Source organism: Macaca thibetana, chromosome X (assembly GCF_024542745.1).
Source record: "Macaca thibetana thibetana isolate TM-01 chromosome X, ASM2454274v1, whole genome shotgun sequence".
NCBI classification, from domain to species: domain Eukaryota; kingdom Metazoa; phylum Chordata; class Mammalia; order Primates; family Cercopithecidae; genus Macaca; species Macaca thibetana.
The window spans coordinates 140,173,964-140,192,463 of record NC_065598.1 but is presented as its reverse complement, the minus strand read 5'-3'; positions in this window follow the sequence as shown (position 1 = coordinate 140,192,463).

The following is an 18,500-nucleotide window of genomic DNA, read 5'->3' as shown; positions in this document are numbered from 1 at the left end:
TTTGCAAATGGGACCTTTGGGGGTTGATTAGGTCAAGAGGATGAAGCTGTTATGAATGGGTTTAGTGCCTTTATAAAAAGAACCCCAGGGAGCTTGTTTGTCCGTTCTACCATGTGAGCACACAGCAAGAAGATAGCCGTCTATGAACCAGAAAGCAGGCCTTCAGCAGACACCAAATCTATGAGTGCTTTGATGTGGAATATCTCAACCTCAAGAACTATAAGAAATAAATATTTGTTGTGTGTAAGGTACCCAGTCTATGATACTTCTGTTACAGCCGGCTGAACAGTCTAAGATACTCTCTAAGCTTCAGTTTCCTTATCTGTAAAGTATGGATAATACCCCACAGACTGACTTTGTGTCTGAAATGAAGCCATGCGTTTACGTACCTAAGAATATGTCATGTATATAATAAATGGTAACATTTGTGTTTATTATTATTGCATAGGGTAATATGATATAGAGTACATGATCTTAATCATCAAACATTTATCAAGTGATCATTATCTGAAAAGCATAAGACCTTTTCATTATCCTTGAAAATTTTATAGCCTAATTGGTAAGATGTAACAGGGCATTAAAAAAAACAACAACCAAACAGGGTAGCATAGGCCAAAAACTAAATTACATGTGTTTTCTGGCTAAAGAAGAAAAAGGCATAATAAAATTAATATCGCTAAGCAACATGACCTCATCCTATTGGCATGAGCGTGTGTGTAACCCAATTGCAAAGACTGTCCCCAGATTGAGAGATTGAAAAAATTACTAATTTATTGGCTGCAGTGCAACATCTCCACTTAACAGGGGGAAAATGAGGGCCAAAGGCAAACAGCCATAAATGGCTCTAAAGGACAAGCAATAAAAAGATGTGCTCTCACTGTAGATGCTCTACCATATTTCCACACAGACATACCATTTTCCAACATGCTCAAGACAAACAAAACAAATATCCATTTCAATTCATAGAAAGATGCTAGATGGGCGTAGGCAATATGGAAGGGAGTGGAATGTGAACAGTGTTCATAATACGAGTGCTTTTAGGACAGGCCCCATAAATGTCACTGACTTGGTCTCTATTCACTGACTCTTCAGATATGGTGAAAACATTAAGAAAGCTGCATGGCAGAGAAAATGTAAGAAAGAAATAAGGATTCAGAATAATGCAGTGAAAAACTAGTTCCTAAATAATGAAGGGAGGACTGATGAACATGCCTAAACAAAGCTTCAACCCTCATTTGCAGTGTCCTTCATGGATAATGAGGAATAGTCTCTCTCGATATTATTTATTCACTTAGCAAGTAAGCACTGATTGCTAACTCTGTGCCCTGTATTGTGCGGTTCAAGGAGTAAGACAAGGCTGCTGCTCTTCAGGAAGTTACTGTATATTGACAGATATAAGCAAACAAGTAACTAGTAACGGTATAATATATACTTTAATAGAGGCAGGTAGAGGTCACAGTGGAAGTTTATGTAATGAGGTATTTAATCCAATTATAAGAGTCACGAAGTCGGGCGCGGTGGCTCACGCTTGTAATCGCAGCACTTTGGGAGGCTGAGGCAGTGATCACAAGGTCAAGAGATCGAGACCATCCTGGCCAACACGGTGAAACCCCATCTCTACTAAAAAATACAGAAATTAGCTGGGTGTGGTGGTGCATGCCTGTAGTCCCAGCTGCTTGGGAGGCTAAGGCAGGAAAATCACTTGAACCCAGGAGGCGGAGGTTGCAGAGATGGCGCCACTGCACTGCAGCCTGGTGACAGAGTGAGACTCCATCTCAAAAAAAAAAAAAAAAAAAAAAAAAAAAAAAGTCACAGAAATCCTCAGGAGGCCATAATATCAAAGCAGAGATGCAAAGGAGACATAAGCCAGTATCAAAGAGGGAAGAGTACGGAAAAGTGTTCCAAAGACACTGGTGACTACTATCTGCAAAGGTCCAGATGCAGGAGAGAGAATGGTATTCTAGGTGTATCTCAAAAAGGAAGTCTAAGGGTGAGAATGATGGGACTGCAGTAGTGAGTAGGGGTCAGATTATGAAGGGCCTTGAAAACCATACTGAGGGCAACAGGAAGCTACTGAATGATTTAAAGCAGGGACTTATGATCAGATTTGTTTGGGGACAATTACTCTAGTGAAGAATGAGCTAGAGACCCAGATACCAGTTAAGAGTGTTGCAGTAATTGAAATGATGCTTTCCTGGACAAAGATAGGGTCAGTGGTGATGAAGATAAATGAACAGATACAAAAAGCATTTAAGAAATAATGTCAACTAGTTAGGTAGAATAAATAAGATCTAGTATTTCATAGCACAACAGGGTGACTACAGTCAACAATTATTTATTTTACATTTTACAATAACTAAAATAATATAGTTGAATTGTTTGTAAAACAAAGAAAGAATAAATGCTTGAGGTGATGGATACCCCATTTACTCTCATGTGATTATTACACATTGTATGCCTTTATTAAAATATCCCATGTACCCCATCAACATATATCCACAAAACGTATAAGAAAATAAATACTGCCAGCACGACTTAGTGATTTATGAGAAGTAGAAGACAAACAAAAAGGAGACTTCTAAGTTTCTGTGATAGATGCAGCAAAGAAACGTATCTTCAGATAATTCCAAGAATGCATGACTAGAGGTAAGTATTTAGAAAAGCAGGAAAGCATAGTCTCATAAACCCTAAAGAAAAGAGTGTTTCAGGGAAGATGGGAGAAATGCTGAGGAGTATTAAGTGATACTAAGAAGGGATTGAAAAGTTGTTAGTGGATTTGACAGCAAGTAAATCACTTGCATCCTCGGTATATTGTCAGCACAGTTTTAGTGGATGCCTAAGAGTGGATGAGTATTTCTATTTCTGGAAATATATAAGAAAAAGGAACCCCCAAAAACAACTTACCACAAAGCACATATAAATGCTAGACAACATAAAATCATATCCTTGAATTACATAGCTGAAACCATAATATATTATGTCCACTTGAGATAATTTTAGACTATAGGAGAGTTGTAAATATACTACAATGAGTTTCTGTATACCCTTCATCCAGCTGCCTCTAATGTTAACATCTCACATAAGCATAGTACAATTATGAAAATTATGAAACCAAAATTTGTACATTTAACTAAACTGTAGACTATATTCAGATTCTATGAGTTTTTCCACTAACGTTCCAGGATGCAATCCATAATAGCACATTGCATTTAGTTTTCATGTCTCCTTAGTTCCCTCCAATCTATAACAGTTCCTCAGTCTTTCTTTATCTTTCAGTATATAGGCATTTTTGAAGAGTATTAGTCAGGCATTTTGTAGAATATCCCTCAATTTCACTTCATCCGATGCTTTCTCATGAATACAGTTAATTTATGCAATTTTTGAAAAAATATCATGGACTATATATTGATGATATTGTATCTTTCATCAAAAAGTGGGCGAAGGATGTGAACAGACAGCTCTCAAAAGAAGACCTTTATGTGGCCAACAAACATATGAAAAAAAGCTCATGATCACTGGTCATTGGAGAAACACAAATCAAAACCACAATGAGATACCATCCCACGCCAGTTAGAATGGTGATCATTAAAAAGTCAGGAAACAACAGATGCTGGAGAGGATGTGGAGAAATAGGAACACTTTTACAACGTTGATGGGAGTGTAAATTAGTTCAACCTTTGTGGAAGACAGTGTGGCAATTCCTCAAGGATCTAGAACCAGAAATACCATTTGACCCAGCAATCCCATTACTGGGTATATACCCAAAGGATTACAAATCATTCTACTATAAAGACATGCACATGTATGTTTATTGGAGCACTATTCACAATAGCAAAGACTTGGAACCAACTCAAATGCACATCAATGACAGACTGGATAAAGAAAATGCGGCACATATACACCATGGAATACTATGCAGCCATAAAAAACAATCAGTTTATGTCCTTTGCAGGGACATGGATGAAACTGGAAACCATCATTCTCAGCAAACTAACACAGGAACAGAAAACCAAACACTGCATGTTCTCACTCATAAGGGGGAGCTGAACAATGGGCACCATATGGGCACAGGGAGGGGAACATCACACACCAGGGCCTGTCAGGGGGTTAATGGCAAGGGGAGGGATAGCATTAGGAGAAATACCTAATGTAGATGACAGGTTGATGGATGCAGAAAACCATCAACCACCATGGCACATGTATACCTATGTAACAAACCTGCACGTTCTGCACATGTATCCCAGAACTTAAAGTACATAAAAAATGAATGTAGTCCGGGTACAGTGGCTCACGCCTGTGATCCCACCACTTTGGGAGGCTGAGGCGGGCAGATCATGAGGTCAGGAGATCGAGACCACCCTGGCTAACACAGTGAAACCCCGTCTGTACTAAACACACACACACACACACACACACACACACACACACACACACACACACACACACACACACACACAATTAGCCGGGCGTGGTAGCAGGCTCCTGTAGTCCCAGCTACTTGGGAGGCTGACGCAGGAGAATGGTGTGAACCTGGGAGGCGGAGCTTGCAGTGAGCCGAGATTGCGCCACTGCACTCCAGCCTGGGCGACAGAGCAAATATAATATATAATATATATTTTTTCATAAATATGTGTATATTATATATATGTTTAGGAAACATATATATATTATATATATATGTTCATGAAAACAGAAAACAAAGAATAGTATATCCTTCTAAGCATATCACAAGCAGGCCCAGTAGACTTAGGTCTTAGGGGTATAGCTCAGTCCTCTTATTATTCCTCCAGCAACAGTTTTTGTTCCAGCACTCATTCCTGCCCTGCCCCCAGAATAGATTTTATCTATTCCTTGCTCCGAGTCAAAATGGATTTTAACCAGTGCACTAAGTATGGGTACCCCCCTCCAATATGCAGAGATTAATACTTTTGTTCTATAGGGATAATAGGGGGAAGGGTTTGTGTGGAATTTTATGACCTCTTAAAGTGGCTGCTGTTCTCCTTCCTCTGGTCTGCAACATAAGGGGAACTTTTGAAGGACACTCTTCAGTCTTTTCTGTGAGCACCCGGTGAGGTGCATAGAAAGAAAACCATCAAGAAATTCCAGACTCTTCCAGTTTTTGTGGACTTCGTGGATTCACAGTTTTCCAGTGTCGGTCCAGTTTCCACCAATTCACTGATCATGGATGGATTCTGTTTACTGTCTTCTGTTTGTGTCTTCTCTAAGGAAGCCAGTGCTCATGTTGCTCTTTGAATGTGGGGACAGTTGTTTGCCCTGAAACCTCAAACCTCCCACGAGTTCATGAAAAATTATGAATTTGAAGATTTGTTTCATCTCCTTCATTGTAAAGTGGGAGCTGCCACTCATTCCAGTTCTCCAATTCCTTAAGCAGAAATTATTACTATATTTTATTTAGATAACACAAATATTTTACTTTGAATGTATTAAAGATTATACTTTTATTTATGGCATTTTTAAATTTATCACGGTTTGCAACAGCTTATTATTATAGTGTTTCTCTAACTAGCATATAGCTCAAATTTTACTTGTCTATTTGAAAGCACATTACTCATATCTAGAGGTGAAACATAATTTTGTTAATACCTGAAATTCTTTAGCTTCAGAATATACTGAATATTACATATTCGTCTTAAGCAGTGCCCTAATTCTAATGTAAATTTAATGCAAAATATGTCTTTGGAATTTACATATATAAACACTTTTTATATTATTAAAATAGCAATTGAAGTGCACTGACGCACAGATAAAAGTTAAATAATTGCTTTTAGACTTGACTTTATGAGTCTATGTTTTGATTGTTCTGCTTAATAAATATATGCTTTAAAAAATACATTTTCCAATAGTCAGATCTCTTTAAAAGTCATTGATAAACAACAGTGCTAGGTTGTATTTCCTCTTTTATCTTTATTGAGATATAATTGACAAAATTGTGTATATTTAAGGCATATAACTTGATGTAATGTACATACACATTGTGAAATAATTATCGCAGTGAAGCTAATTAACATATCAATCTTCTCACATGGTAATATTTTCCTTTGTGCGTGCGTGTGTGTGTGTGTGTGTGTGTGTGTTTCTGTGTGGTGAGAACATTTAAGATCTACTTTCTTAGCAAATTTCAACTACACAAGAAAGTATTGTTAACTATTGTCACCACGCTCTCCGGAAGTTATTCATCTTGCAAAACTGAAACTTTGTACTCTTTGACCAATATCTCCCCATTTCAAATATTCCTATATGTGGACTATAGTCTATTAATATACCATAAATGCACTTGTTATTTACTATAGCTATTATTTATTGCTAGAAATGTTATTCTACTATTTCTCAAGGGAATATACTGCAATTACATGATCACTAAATTTGTGATTATTTCTGAAACAATTTGTACTCACAATTGGCTTTATTAATTATATATTTTTGATTTCTTATTTAATTATAACTGTCTTTATCGCCTGTGGAGCAAAATTGTCTTCATAACATACAAGACAGATCATAAAAGCCTTATAAAGCCAATATTATCCCGTGTTGAGTGTAAGGATCAGAAAAATACTTTTAAAAATAATATTACAACCTGGTTAATGCTTAATGGCACTAAAGTACATGATTCTACTTTTACTCATCTAGACTAGTGGTGGACAAAAATTAGACTGATTTTATGACTATTAGCAGATTCATATTTTACAGCTCTAATAAGGTACATAATGTACACACCAGAAACTTCACCCATTGAAAGTGTACAATTCAATGACTTATAGTATATTTATAGACCTATGCAAGCATCACCAAAATCTAGACTTAAAACATTTTCATCACTCCCTAAAATTCCCTCCAATTCATTTGTCCCCATCCGAAGCCCAGGAAAACGCTTACGGTTTCTGCCTCTATAGAGGTGCCTTTTCTGGCAATTCATTAAAATGGAATCATATAATATGGGGTGTCTAGGTTTGGCTTCTTTTAGTTAACACAATGTTTTTAAAGGCTCAACCAGGCTTTAGAATATACCAGTACTTTATAGCTTTGAATTGAATAATAGAATTCCATTGTATAAAATTATTGTTTATTTTTATCTATTCACCATTTGGTGGACATTTAGGTTGTTTCCACTGTTTGGCTATTATTAATAATACTGTCATAAACTTTCACAAGTAATCATGTGGACATCAACTGTTTTACGAGGTACTGTAGCAAGTCGATGTTTTATTTTGTAAGACTCTTAACTGTTTTACAAAGTGGCTATAAAAATACAGTTTTTAACAACAGTATATGAAGGTTCCAATTTCTCCAAAACTGCAAAAACAGTTATTGTGCTATTTTGTATTTTAGCTACTCTGGTGGGTATAAAGTGATACCTTATTGTGGTTTTAAATTGCATTTGCTCAATAACTTAAACATGTTTCTTAAGCATATTTTATGTATCTTCTTTGGTGAAATGCCTATTCAAATCTTTTGCCCATTTATTATTGGATTTTTGTCTTATTATTGAGTTGTAAGAGTTCTTTACAGATTTTTTAGGATATACACTATTTGCAAGTATTTTCTTCTATATCTGTAGATTGTATTTTTACTTTCTTAATGATATATTTTGAAGTGAAAAGTTTTAAATTTTGATGAAATACAATTTACTTGTTGTCATTTTTAGGTACAGTTGTTCCAGCACCATTTGTTGAAAATACAATCTTTTCTCTCATTAAATTGCCTTCCTTTTTATTAAAAATCAATTGAACATAAATTTAAGTATTTATTTTTGCACTCTCAATTGTACGGTAAGCAAAGAGTCCCGTTTCAATTTTCTGCATATGGCCAGCCAGTTATCCTAGCACATAGGCAGGGACAAAGACTTCATGATGAAGGTGCTAAAAGCAATTGGAACAAAAGCAAAAATTGACAAATGGGACTAATTAAACTAAAGAGTTTTTGCACAGCAAAAGAAACTGAGTAAACAGACAAGTTACAGAATGAGAGAAAAATTGTGTAAACTATCCATCTGATAAAGGTCTAATATCCAGAGTTGAGAAGAAATTTAAACAAATTAACAGGGAAAAAACCAGCTCCATTAAAAAGTGGGCAAAGGACATGAACAGATACTTTTCAAAAGAAGACATACATAAGGTGAACACGCATATTTTTTAAAAAGCTCAACATTATTCATCATTACAGAAATACAAATCACAACCACAATGAGATATCATCTCATACAAGTCAGAATGTCTATTATTAAAAAGTAAAAAAATAACAGATGCTGGTGAAGTCGTGGAGAAAAAGGGGCACTTATATACTGTTGGTGAGAGTATAAATTAGTACAACCATTGTGGAAGACAGTGTGGTGATTCCTCAAAGACCTAGAGGCAGAAATATCATTTGAGCCAAGAATCCCATTACTGGATGTATATCCAAAGGAAATAAATCATTCTATTAATTATAAAAATACATGCACGTGTATGTTCATTGCAGCACTATTCACAATAGCAAAGATATGGACTCAACCCAAATACCCATCAATGACAGACTGGATAAATAAAATGTGGTACATACACTCTATGGAATATTATGCAGCCATAAAAAGGAACAAGATCATGTCCTTTGCCGGGACATGGATGGAGCTGGAAGCCATTATTCTCAGAAAACTAATGCAGGAGCAGAAAACCAAACACCGCATTTTCTCACTTATCAGTGGGAGCTAAATGATGAGAACACATGAACACACAGAGGAGAACAACACACACTGGGACCTATCAGAGGGTAGAGGGTGGGAGGAGGGAGAGGATCAGGAAAAATAACTAACAGGTACTAGGCTTAATACTGAATGATAAAATAGTCCATACAACCACCCCCCATGACACACATTTCCCTGTGTAACAAACCTGCATATCCTGCACATGGACCCCTGAACTTAAATAAAACTTAAAAAAATAAAGATTACACATGGGATTTTGATAGTGATTGTAATGACTCTAGAGAACAATGTTGGGGACAATTGCAATCTTACCAATGCTGAGTCTTCTAATCCATGAACATAAAATGCTTCTCTTTTTGTTTAAGTCTTTTAAAATTTATCTCAGCATGTATGGTGGTTTTCAGTATACAGATATTGCACTTCTTTTGCTAAATTTATTCCTAAGTATTTTATTTTTTGGATGCTGCTGTAAATGAAACTGTGTTCCTAATTTTATTTTTTAGTTGTTCAAAGCTTATATATATATATACACACAATTATATGTGTGTATATGTTTATGTTTATATGAACAATTGATTTTCTTTATTGATCATTTCTCTTTTGACATAGCTAAACCAGCTTATTAATTCTTGAAGTTTTGTGGGTGTGATTTTAGGATTTTCTGCATATAGTATTTTTGTCATCTATAAATAAAAGAAGTTTAATTTATTTTTTTAAAACTTCATTCCTTTATTTTTTCTTATTACACTGGCTGGAACCTACAGCACAATGTTAAATAGAGATGGTGTGGGTAGGGTATGGTGGCTCACACCTGTAATCTCAGCACTTTGGGAGGCAGAGGCGGGCAGATCATGAGGTCAGGAGGTCGAGACCATCCTGGCTAACACGGTGAAACCCCGTCTCTACTAAAAATACAAAAAAGTAGCCAGGTGTGGTGGTGGGCACCTGTAGTCTCAGCTACTCAGGAGGCTGTGGCGGGAGAATGGCATGAACCCGAGAGGTGGAGGTTGCAGTGAGCCGAGACCGCGCCGCTGCACTCCAGCCTGGGCGACAGAGTGAGACTCTGTCTCAAAAAAAAAATAGAGATGGTGTGGGAGTGAGCATAATTTCCTTTTTCCTCATCCTAGGAATAAAATACTTATTCTTTTATTATTGACTCTAATGATAGCTATATGGTTTTCTTAGAAGACATTTTTTAGGTGAGGAGAAATCTTTTCTGTTCCTAATGTCTCTAGATCTTTTGATCAGGAATTGTGATGAACATTGTCAAATGGTTGTTATGCATCTATTAAAAATAATCATGTTTTCATCCTTCTAACTTTGTAAAAACGCCCAAGTTATCTTCCAATGTAGCTGTACCATTTCATACCCAGCAGCAATTAATGAGAGTTGCTATTGTGCCATGTCATCAGCAGCAATTAGTACTGTCAGGTTGTTTTGTTTTTGGTTTGTATTTTAGTCATTCTTATGAATATGTGATGTTATATCATTGTTCATTTAGTTTGCAATTCACTAATAACAAATGATGTTGTGCTTCTTTTCATATGCTTATTTGCCATCTCTTTAATTTGCCATCTCTTTAACTTTGGTGAGGTGTGGCGTCAGATACTTTGTGCAGTTTTTTTTTTTTTTTTTTTTTTTTTGAGACGGAGTCTTGCTCTGTCACCCAGGCTGGAGTGCAGTGGCCGGATCTCAGCTCACTGCAAGCTCCGCCTCCCGGGTTTACGCCATTCTCCTGCCTCAGCCTCCCGAGTAGCTGGGACTACAGGCGCCCGCCACCTCGCCCGGCTAGTTTTTTTGTATTTTTTAGTAGAGACGGGGTTTCACCGTGTTAGCCGGGATCGTCTCTCGATCTCCTGGCCTCGTGATCCGCCCGTCTCGGCCTCCCAAAGTGCTGGGATTACAGGCTTGAGCCACCGCGCCCGGCCTGTGCAGTTTTAAAACTGGGTTAATTTGTTTTCATATCGTTGCATTTTAAGAGTTCTTCGTATATATTGGATGACAGTCTGTGATTAGATATGTATACTGCAGATATTTTCTCTCAGACAGTAGCTTGTATTTTCATTTTATTTTTCTTCAACTTTTAAGTTCTGGGGTGCACGTGCAGGATACACAGGTTTGTTATATAGGTAAAGGTGTGCCATGGTGCTTTGCTTCACAGATCAACCCATCACCCAGAAACTAAGCCCAGCATTTATTAGCTATTATTCCTGGGGCTCTCCCTCCCTCAGCCCACTCTGACAGGCCCCGGTGTGTGGTGTTCCTCACCATGTGTCCATGTGTTGTTGTCATTCAGCTCCCACTTATAAGTCACAAAGTGCAGTGTTTGGTTTTCTGTTCCTGCCTTAGTTTGGTGAGGATAATGGCTTCCAGCTCCATCCATGTCCCTGCAAAGGTCATGATCTTGTTCCTTTTTATGGCTGCATAGTATTCCGTGGAGTATATGTACCACGTTTTCTTTCTTTCTTTCTTTCTTTTTTTTTTTTTTTGAGGCAGAGTTTCGCTCTTGTTGCCAAGGCTGGAGTGCAGTGGCACAATCTTGGCTTACTGAAACCTCCACCTCCCGGGTTCAAGTGATTCTCCTGCCTCAGCCTCCCAAGTAGCTGGGATTACAGTCAACCCCCACCATGCCCACCTAATTTTTTGTATTTTTAGGAGACACAGAATTTTTGGCATGTTGGACAGGCTGGTCTTGAACTCCTGTCCTCAGGTGATCCACCTGCCTTGGCCTACCGAATTGCTGGGATTACAGGCATGAGCCACCAAGCCCAGCCCTATGTACCATATTTTCTTTATCCAGTCTATCACTGATGGGCATTTGGGTTGATTCCATGTCTTTTCTATTGTGAATAGAGCTGCAATGAACATGCACATGCATGTATTTTTATAATAGAATGATTTATATTCTTTTGGAGATGTACCCAGTAATGGGATTGCTGGGTCAAATGGTATTTCTGCCTCTAAGTCTTTGAGGAATCACCACAATGTCTTCCACATGATTGAACTAATTTACACTCCCACCAACAGTGTAAAAGCATTCTTTTTTCTCTGCAAGCTCACCAGCATCTGTTGTTTCTTGAATTTTTATAAATGCCATTCTGACTGGAATGAGATGGTATCTCATTGTGGTTTTGATTTGCATTTCTCTGATGATCAGTGATGTTGAGATTTTTTTCATGTTTGTGGGCTGCATGAATGTCTTCTCTTGAGAAATGTCTACTCATGTCTTTTGTCCACTTTTTAATGGGCTTTTTAAAAATTATAAGTTTGTTTAAGTTCCTTGTAGACTCTGGATATTAGACCATTGTCAGATGGATAGATTGCAAAATTTTTCTCCCATTCTGTAGGTTGTCTGTTTGCTCTGTTGATAGTTTATTTGCTGTGCAGAAGCTCTTTAGTTTAATTAGACCCCATTTGTCAATTTTTGCTTTTGTTGCAATTACTTTTGGTATGTTTGTCATGAAATCTTTGCCAGTGCCCATGTCCTGAATGGTATTGCCTATATTTTCTTCTAGGATTTTCATAGTTTTGAGTTTTACTTTTAAGTCTTTAATCAGTCTTGACTTAATTTTTGTATAAGGTATAAGGAAGGATTCCAGTTTCAATCTTCTGCATATGGCTAGCAAGTTCTCCCAGCACCATTTATTAAATAGGGAATCCATTTCCCATTACTTGTTTTTTGTCAGGTTTGTTGAAGATCAGATGATTGTAGGTGTGCAGTCTTATTTCTGAGTTCTCTGTTCTGTTCCATTGATTTATTTGTCTGTTTTGGTACCAGTTTTTTTTTTTTTTTTCCTTAGGATTGTCTTGGCTATTGAGGCTCTGTTTTTGGTTCCATGTGAATTTTAAAATAGTTTGTTCTAATGCTGTGAAGAATGTCAATGGCAATTTAATGGGAGTAGTATCGAATCTATAATTTATTTTACGCAGCATGGCCATATTCATGATATTGACTCTTCCTATCCATGAGCACGAAATGTTTTTCCATTTGTTGGTGTCCTCTTGTATTTTCATTTTCTTAACAGTATCTTTCACAGAGCAGACGTTTGTTATTTTAGTAATGTTCGGCTTACAATGTTTTTTTTTTTTCCTTTGTGGATCATGATTTTGGTCTTTTTTCTACTAACTCATCACCAAATCCCAGCTCAATCAGATTGTTTCCAATGTTTTCTTCTAGAAGTTTTACAGTTTTGCATTTTACAATGTTTTCTTCTAGAAATTTTACATTTTTCATTTTATATCATCATCTATCATACATAGTGAGTTAATATTTGTGAAACATCTAAGTTATTTCTCTAGATTTATTTATCTACATGTAGAAGTCCAATTTTTCTAGGGTCATTTGTTGAACAGATTATCATTTCTTCATTGAATTGCTTTTGGCCTTTGTGAAAAATCAATTTACTATATTTGTGTGAGTCTCTTTCTAGGCTCTGTGTTGTGTCCTATATATCTATGTGTGTACAGCAGATCCTTGAGTAACATCATTTCATTTAATGCCATTTTAAAAATAACGTTGATGAGAAAACAATTTTTTGGTTCCCAGCAGGGGCCACTGTCTGTGTGGTCTTTGCATGTTCTCCCCATATCTCTGTGTGTATGTTGTTTTTTTTTTCAGGTATTCTGATTTCTTCCCACATCTCAACGAATGTCTACATTGTCCCAGTCCATGTGATTGTGGGCTGTAGATTGTAGGTTTGAATGTGCATTGTGATGAAATGGCCTCCTGTCCTGGGTTGGTTTCCACGTTGTGCCTTGAGCTACTGAGTTAGACTTTGGCCACCTGTAACCCTGAACTAAAATAATCGGGTTGGAAAATGAATGAACACATATTATTGTCAAATAAAAATTTATAAAGTATACAACAATCATATAGATGCATGACAATAAATGATGTTATACAAAAGTGCTCAGTGAGCCTGTCCAGTTTATTCTTGTTTGTTTTTAGACTGCATGGTGTTAGGAGGTGCTCCCTATAATTTTTAGTTTGGAAACATTTATTATTTGATTTAATCCACCACCACTACAACTGTCATCACTCATGGATTAATCAAAATTTGGGTAAATAATTATCTTATTTGTCTTTATTACTCTTTCTTAATGTATGTATAATTCACATTTACTTTAATATTTAATACTAGAAATGCTTGGGTATCTATTTAGAAGTTTGGTAATGTTTTCATGACCAGAAATATGTCATACAACTCTTATTTATTTCAATTAGGCTATGGGAAAATTTTGGGTTTTTTTTGTATACATTATTTTCCTTAAAGTCACAGTTTCCAAAAACTATGGACAATGTTAAGTGAGGACTTACTATATTATTTTGCCAATACCAAAGTCTCTGAATTTTTGTAGTTTTATAGTGAGTTTTATATTGGGTAATGTGAATTCTCTAACTCTTTCCCTCTTTCTCAGCATTGCATTGGCTATTCTGGGTCTGTTGCATTTCCGTATAAGCTTTAAAAACAATTGTCAATAAATGTTGTGTGAATACAATCTTTTATACTTTTCTAGATACTGTTCGTGCATGCATACAAACAATCTGTATGATATATATTTGTTTTTCCTTGCCTCTTTGCAGTGGCTTGGATTTCCAGTACAATTTTGAATAGACGTGGAAAAAAAAGAAAGAAAGAAAGCGAGAGAGAGAGAGAGAGAGAGAGAGAGAAAGGGAGAAAGAAAGAAAGAGAGAAAGAAAGAGAGAGAGAGAAAGAGAGAGAGAGAAAGAGAGAGGAAAGGAAGGGAGGGAGGGAGGGAGGAAGGAAGGGAGGGAGGGAGGGAGGGACGGAGGGAGGAAGGAAGGAAGGAAGGAAGGAAGGAAGGAAGGAAGGAAGGAAGGAAGGAAGGAAGGAAGGAAGGAAGGAAGGAAAACTGATTTGCCTTGGTCCTGTTCTTAGGGCCAAGTCATTTAGGTTTTTTCCCCATTAAGTATGATGTTAACTATGGAGTTGTTTTACACGTGTTTCTTCCCGTTAACGATTTATTGTCTCTCAATTCCAAATTTATCCCTCTGAGATGGCCCTATGATAATGGAGTAGAATATTATAAAAATTTCTCTTTTGCAACTGGCAGATGTTAAATTGTCAGTATAGTGCAATGATATGCTGGGTTTAACCTCTACCAACTAGCTATATTTAAATATTTGTTCCACTTGTCCTTGTAACTTTTTCTTTGTTTTCTGTCTACGTTTTGATAAAATATTTATTGTGAATTCCATTTTATGTTTATTTATTTTATTTTTCAAATAATGTTTGCCCTGGTGTTTACAATGTGTATTTCTTATTAATCGTACACTATGTGCTCATATTACTATACTACTTTATACTGCAAAGTAAAAAGTATACTACCAATTCTTTCCTTCCATTTTTGTGCTATTCTTTTTATTCATTTTATTTTTACATATAATATAAACATATAATGCATTGCTTCTGTTTTTGCTTTAGACAGTCAATTGTGTTTTTAAACAATTAGAAGTGATAAGAAAATTATTATGTTCTTTATAGTCATTCATACCATTTCTAGTGCCCTTCATTTAGGGTAGATGGAATTTCATGCCTGATGAATTTCCTTTTAACACTTCTTATAGTGCAGCTTGGCTGGCAGTTAATTCTCTAAAATTTTATTCCTAAAAAAAATTTATTTTATCCTCATTTCTACTGTTTCAAATTTACATATAGTAAAATTCATTATTGGTTTACAGTTTTAGCTGTCTTGACAAATGCATAGAGTCCTGTATACATGACCACAATGGAGATATAGGACAGTTCCGTAACTGCAAACCATTCCCTGTTGTGGCCCTTTTACAGTAAAACCCTGGGAATCACTAATCTGCTCTCAGTTCCTATAGATATGTCCTTTTCAGACCACCAGATAAGTGGAATCATACCAATGATTTTACTGCCAATAATATTCCATTACATGAATGTTTCACAGTTTGTTAATCCATTACTGCTTGAAGGACATTTAGGTTGTTTAGAGTTATTAGTGATTAGGAATAAAGGTCCTGTAAATGATCACATGCAGGTTTGTGTATGAATGAGTTTTTTTTTTTATGAAAAAAATTTATTTTATTTTTTTATTATACTTTAAGTTCTAGAGTACAAGTGCACAACGTGCAGGTTTGTTACATATGTAAACATGTGCCATGTTGTTGTGCTGCACCCGTTAACCCGTCATTTATATTAGGTATATCTCCTAATGCTATCCCTCCCCCCTTCCCCCTCCCCACAATAGGCCCCGGTGTGTGATGTTCCCCTTCCTGTGTCTAAGTGATCTCATTGTTCAATTCCCACCTATGAGTGAGAACAAAAATTGCTGGGTCATATGGAAAGTATATATTTAACTTTATAAGGAATTGCTAAATTGTTTTCCAAAGTGGCTATACAAGTTTGCATTTCTCATCATCAAGGCAAAAATATTACAGTTGCTCGATATCAGTGTCTTTACAAGCATTTGGATTTTCCATGTGTGTTTTTTTAGTTACTCTAATGAATATGAAGTGATACTTAATTGTGGTTTTAGTATGCGCTTCCGCAATGACTAATAATGTTGGGTAAAGTTTCATGTGCTTATTAACCATCTGTACATCTTCTCTAGTGACTGGACATTTATATCCTTTGCCCTCTGTATTATTTGGTTATTTTCCTATCTTTGAGATTTAAGTTATTTAAGAGGTGTTTTCATATTATGGATATATTTTGGTGTTTTATATTTTGACAAGTACATGATTTACAAATATTTTCTTTGAGTCTTCAGTTCATCATTTTATCCCCTTAAAAGTTAGTTTTTAGAGAGGGAACATTTTATGTTTGAGAATGTCTAATTTATAATTTTTGTTTTTGTGGCTTATGATTTGATTATCATATCTACTAATTATTTGCCTAAACTAAGGTCACAAAGATTTTCTCTTAGGTTTTATACTAGGAGTTTGATAGTTCTTAATTTTGTAATGAGGTCTATGTTCTGTTTAGAGTTAATTTTTTATAAAGTGTGTGGTATAGTTCATTTTTAAAATGTATGGGTGACCGAATCTTCCAGCATTGTTTGTTGTAAAGACTATCCTGCTGTAATTGAATTGCCTTTTCACCCTCTCACAAATTAGTTGGCTACATTTGTTTAGGTATATTTCTGGACTGTATGGTCTATTTTATAGTTCTGTATGCCTATGAATTTGCAAATGCCAGACTGCCTTGATTATTGTAATTTTATTGAAAGATTTATTGAAATATTTCCTCCAAATTGGTTAGAATTTCTATAATCAGTTTGTCATCTATTTTTAAAAATCATGCTGGCAGTTCAATTGGGCTCATATTTAATCTATACATTAATTTGGGGAGACTTGTCCTCTTAACATTATTGTATTTTCCAATCTATGAACAATGGACATGGTCCTAGTTAGCCTTAATCTTAAATATACCTTGTGCCCCCTGACTCTCAAGAGTGGGATTGCACAGGGATTTTACCCCTCCCATGGTGGTTAGAGCTTTCTAATGGGATCAACCCCTGCCTCTCCCCTAAGATAAATGGTGTTGTTATGATCCCTTCCTCTAGTCACAACGGGGCTACTTATGACTTGAAAACATCAGGGTTTGCTGTCCTTTTCCCAAAAGCTTAAGGCTTCGGTTCCCTAGTCGGGGATTAAGAAGGTTCCAGGTGTTCCTTTGTCCGTTTTCCTCGGCAGATGTTTCTCCCTTCCCCTACGTCTGTACCATACAGAAGACTTTTTCAGATCTCCTTCCCTGGCTCTAATCTTTCTTTTGAGCTACCATTGTGCAAAAGAGCCTGTGAATGAATGAGGACAATTCCCTCTTCATTCTGTGTCACCCAAGTGTTGTACATCGCACTTGTCGTTCTTCATCTCTACCAAATGATTACCAAGTTCAGCAGAATTCTTCATAGTAACTTTATGGTGACATATATCTATTATTCCCAGGCTCTGCCCCAGATAAGCAAGTGCATGTTTTCTATTTCCCCTTGAATGCTGTTTTCCTTTAGTTTTAACATTAGTTGGGTGCTCTGAGATCTCAGCTATCCAGATGGGTAAAGGAGAAATTATAATTTTGTAGATTAACCAGCTTTTTCCTTTCATTCATTTGGGGGTTGACACTTTGTCCAGCTTTCTACATCCTAAGCAGTAGGTGATATATTCAATTATATTTTAAAGAAATTTAAAAAATGAAATATCTCACTGATGATTTTTATATGGATTATATGCTGAAATGGCAATATTATGGATATATGGGGTTAAATAAATTATATTATTAAAATGGAGAAAAATAAGAACGGGACAAAAAGACATTTACCCATATATTTCCAATTTCTCAATCTTTTCACTTTTAATTGAAATTTTCCATATTCTTTGGCTTAAAGAGCTTCCTTCAACTTTTTCTCTTTTGCAAGTCTGTTGGTCATAGATTTTCTCTGCTTTATTTTCCTGACTATACATTCATTTCATCTTCACTTGTAAGGATATTTTTGGTAGAGATATAATTAAAACATTTAAATATTTTATTCCATAGTCTTCTGGTTTGCATTGTTGCTGATGAACACTCAGCTATAGTTATTAAGGTTGTTTTTCTTTATATAATGAATCTGTTTTCTTTGGTTGCTTTAATTATTTTGATTTCTATTACTGATTTTCAGCAATTTGATTGTTATGTGTCCTGGTGCAGTTTTATTTTTAATTTATCCTGCTTGGGTTAGGTTTCTTGATCTTCCTGGATATGGGTTCATATTTTTTTCATCAACATTGAAACATTTATAACTTTATTTCTTGAAATGTTTTTCTCTGCCACTATAC